The sequence below is a fragment of the Nicrophorus vespilloides genome, unplaced genomic scaffold (assembly GCF_001412225.1).
Source record: "Nicrophorus vespilloides isolate i.1.1-1 unplaced genomic scaffold, Nicve_v1.0, whole genome shotgun sequence".
Lineage (NCBI taxonomy): Eukaryota > Metazoa > Arthropoda > Insecta > Coleoptera > Silphidae > Nicrophorus > Nicrophorus vespilloides.
Genome location: NW_017097302.1, coordinates 14,726 through 19,495, shown reverse-complemented (window position 1 = coordinate 19,495; position 4,770 = coordinate 14,726). Strand labels below are relative to the sequence as shown.

General features: G+C 26.9%; 1 non-coding gene across 1 annotated transcript; it reads left to right on the top strand.

Annotated features, from left to right (window-relative positions):
• The first annotated feature begins 181 nt into the window (after positions 1–181).
• Trnac-gca lies at positions 182–253 on the top strand. Its single transcript has one exon. It is a non-coding gene; the product is annotated as a tRNA-Cys (tRNA).
• Positions 254–4,770: the final 4,517 nt, after the last annotated feature.

Below are 4,770 nucleotides of genomic sequence, written 5' to 3'. Positions count from 1 at the left end.
TTAATTAGGATTAGTGAAAATTAGACATATCCTCGAATGATAACCAAAAATAACAACAATTTGAATCAATTGAAAGATTTAAAGTTGTTGTTTTTTATTAATACAAAGGTAATTAATTTGTTAATTGTTAATTAATAATTAAAGTCGATGTTGTTGCAATCTAAGCTTTAAATCTTCACATGGGGATATAGCTCAGTGGTAGAGCATTCGACTGCAGATCGAGAGGTCCCCGGTTCAAACCCGGGTGTCCCCTTAAAATATATCTTTTGTTTTTTTGTTAAATAATATATAATAATTACGTAAACTAATAGTTAAATAACACTTAATAATGCAAATTTAAGTACTGACCCACATAGTTTGTTTGTACAACAAGGCTTATCTCACAAACGGCTTACGCTACTTACTTATTCCGGGTCACAGTTAATATCTAGTAACATATGGTTCCAAAGTGAACTAGTTTTATTTTTGAGTAAAATTATTCCAGCGCACGCGAAATTTAACAACAACAAAAAATAAATAAAATAACGTCCTACTCCACTTTACAATCTGAAAGTTAAGAGTAAAAATGAATTAAAAATATCAAAAATGTTGTATATTTCCTGTATTAGATAATAGTATAAGAACAGTTAGAATGAAATTAAAGCGTTTCGTTCGGAAAGAAGGGCGCAAAAAGCAACTCTTACACAAGACCTCCTGTTTTTTCTTTTGAATAATTACCAACAGTAACAGTTCTTGCGGCGTCTGTTACGTAAAGCACTTGCATACTAAATGGAAGCGAATCAATGCGGAATTAACTGTTCGTTGTTTTCAATAATTATTTAAATGCAGAAGAAGGAAAAAAAAACATAGAAATGGAACGTACAGTAGTTTCAAGTTTAATGTCAACGGGGTTTACGTAACGTCGCGAAAACTTGTATACACATTTAGATCTGGCTGCGTTCTTGCAGCGAGTATGCAAATGGGGTGAATTGTTATTACGTAATTGAGTGGATTTATGCAAATCGAGAGAGAGAGAAATGCATTTGGAACGGTATGTGTCTGAGTCTGTGCTTTTGGATCGTGTGAAACAACGAGTGGAAATGCTTCGATAATGCGCACTGTACAGACATATGTAAGTATATTCAGTCAAGATTCAAGAGCAAAAGACAAAGCATAACTTTTAACATTACTTAACCCATTGTGTGAGCCAATGCAAAACGCCGAATTAGGGACGGAAATGATGAAAATTTATCAATGGTTTTTGTGTATTAAAGCCGAGATTGTATGGAACAAAATGACCCAATTTGAATATTTGTAAAGCTTATGGTTTTTGTCTTATACATTATTAAATATGTTTAAATTTAAGCTAAAACTTTGTAGATTTAAACGACCTTATTTGTAGTAATTAAAAATTAAAGATTTTCGTATATTTCCCTAACGAAATTCAAATTAGAAAACCTTATAAGTAAGATAAAATAGTTCAAAATTATTTAGTGTATTTTTCAAAAACTATGTACGATACAAAGAATATAGACAATAAATGTTAAAATTTAAAGCTTTAGGGAATAAAATGATCTAATTGGAATATTTGTAAAACTTGTAGTTTTCTTGTAATTAAACATTAAATTAATGAATCTCAAAAAAAAAAATAACGTCTTTAGATTTTGGTACTTTTCTCGGAATCTACGCACAGTAGAAACTATTAAATATAAACAAATTAAAACTAAAACTATGTAGACTTAAACAACTTGTAGTAATTAAAAATTAACGATTTTCGTATATTTCACTAATGAAATTTAAATAAGGAAAACTTATAAGTAAGATTATTTAGTGTATTTTTCAAAAATTAAAAATGATACAACGAATATGGACAATAAATGTTAAAATTTAAAACTTTAGGGAATAAAATGATCTAATTGGAATATTGGTAAAACTTGTAGTTTTCTTGTAATTAATCATTAAATTAATGAATCTCGAAAAAAAATCGTCTTTAGATTTTGGTATATTTCTCGGAATCTACACACAATAAAAACTATGAAAAATATTCAAATTAAAACTAAAACTATGTAAACTTAAACGATCTTATTTGTAGTAATTAAAAATTAACGATTTTCCTATATTTCACTAATGAAATTCAAATTAGGAAAACTTATAAGTAAGATAAAATAGTCTAAAATTATTTAGTGTATTTTTCAAAAATTGAAAATGATACAACGAATATAGACAATAAGTGTTAAAATTTAAAGCTTTAGGGAATAAAATGATCTAATTGAAATATTTGTAAAACTTGTAGTTTTTTTGTAATTAATCATTAAATTAATGAATCTCAAAAATAATAACGTCTTTAGATTTTCGTACATTTCTCGGAATCTACGCACAGTAGAAACTATTAAAATTATTTAAATTAAATCTAAAACTATGTAGACTTAAAAAACCTTATTTGTAGTAATTAAAAATTAACGATTTTCGTATATTTCACTAACGAAATTTAAATTAGGAAAACTTAAAAGTAAGATAAAATAGTCCAAAAATATTTAATGAATTTTTCAAAAATTAAAAATGATACAACTAATATAGACAATAAATGTTAAAATTTAAAGCTTTAGGGAATAAAATGATCTAATTGGTATATTTGTAAAACTTGTAGTTTTCTTGTAATTAAACATTAAATTAATGAAACTCAAAAAAAATAACGTCTTTAGATTTTGGTACATTTCTCGGAATCTACGCACAGTAGAAACTATTAAAATTATTTAAATTAAAACTAAAACTATGTAGACTTAAAGGACCTTATTTGTAGTAATTAAAAATTAAAGATTTTCGTATATTTCCCTAACGAAATTCAAATTAGAAAATCTTATAAGTAAGATAAAATAGTCTAAAATTATTTAGTGTATTTTTCAAAAATTGTATATGATACAACGAATATAGACAATAAATGTTAAAATTTAAAGCTTTAGGGTATAAAATGATCTAATTGAAATATTTGTAAAACTTGTAGTTTTCTTGTAATTAATCATTAAATTAATGAATCTCAAAAAAAAAATTACGTTTTTAGATTTTATTACATTTCTCGTAATCTACGCACAGTAGAAACTATTAAAAATATTCAAATTAAACCTAAAACTATGTAGATTATTTGTACCAATTAAAAAATAATGATTTTCACGTATTTCAATGCCGAATTTCAAATTAATATAACGTAAAAACTAATAATTATTTAGAGTATTTTTTTCAAAAATTGAAAAAGACAATGTCTCTATTTGTTGTAAGATTTTTAATTAAAAAAGCAATAAATATGTTAAATTAAAACGTATGATCTAATTTTTATATTTGTAAAGCTTGTAGTTTTCTTGTAATTAAATTATTAAATTATTGAAGTAACGACATTAGATTTTTTGTATATATCCACGAAATTACGTAAAGTAGATCTATATTAAAGCTAAAACTGTATAGAACAAAATGACTAAATGTAAATTGCGTGATAATCCTACAAATGATTTGTCAACATTGCGTTGAAGAAATGCGTAGATTCGAAAAACGCAGTGTCCTTAGATTTTTATCAGTTTCTCGAAAACCGTCAATGGTAGAACACTCAATGAATATTCATATTACTGCTAAGATTACAGAGAATGAAACGATTCTAATAAATAATTGATGAGATTTATCATTTTCTCATAACGCACCATCAAAAATCGAATAATATTATTTTCAGTTTAAATCAAATATCTTCAGATTTTAGTATATCTTAATATGCATTTAGAAGTTAAATTTATAAGGAATGCAATTAAAATTTGTATCCAAGAGACAAAAGTAATAATTTTAATCAAATTACAGTTAACAAACGTTTCTTATTATTACTCTTTTTATATTTTTTTTCGTTGATTGGCAATTTTCTGTTTGGGAACGGCAGATGCTTTACGAATCGCAACTAACGGAAATAAAATCAGAAATTAACTGTTCTTGTTGTTGCTGTTGCCTGATGCCGTTTGCTACTTTTGTTTTTGTTCTCGCGCGCTGTTTATTGTTGCTTTTGCTGTCCCAGATATGGAATAATAATTACCCGATTAATGAGCGAGCATCAATTCTATTAAATGCGATTCTACTTCAATAAAAAAATAATTGACCATTGTCCTCAAGAATTCATCGCTTCATAAGTGCAACTGCAAGATGTTATTCAACTTTCCATCAGGCTTCTAAAGATACTAAAAAATCTGTATAGGATTGATGTAATTTTTTCTCTCCTCTATTTCAGCTTCAACTATTGTTAAACTAAACATGTATACTTATAAACTATGAAGATTTTAAATACAAAAAGGTTCTTTTTTTCTCGTTTACAAGTTTATGCATTTGCTCCGGTGTTTCGCGCGAAATCACGAGGTTTTCTGTTTAGTAGTCCAGTCCAGCAGTGCGCAATCGGGATTATTGCATCGATAATTTCATAATGCTCTCGGTATAGAGAACGAGATTTTAGAAAGGTGCGTTTTGCCAAGGCGAAATTTATTAGCAGCACTCCCACAAAAGACGCCCGAACGGACACATTCTACCACCTTATCTTATCCTTATTTCTGCACTCGCTCGTTTCGTAATTCAGTACACTAAATTAATTTACCGTAAAACCAAACATAAACCTATACTTATTACTTGTTTAGTTAACAGAAAACCGAAGCAGTTTTCAACATAAAAAATAATTAAAATTTAGATGATTATAACTTACTTTTTCGTTAATCTTTTTTGATTACTTTATGGTCCTTCCTGTTTACGAATAAGTAAAGAGTAATTTGAAGATAT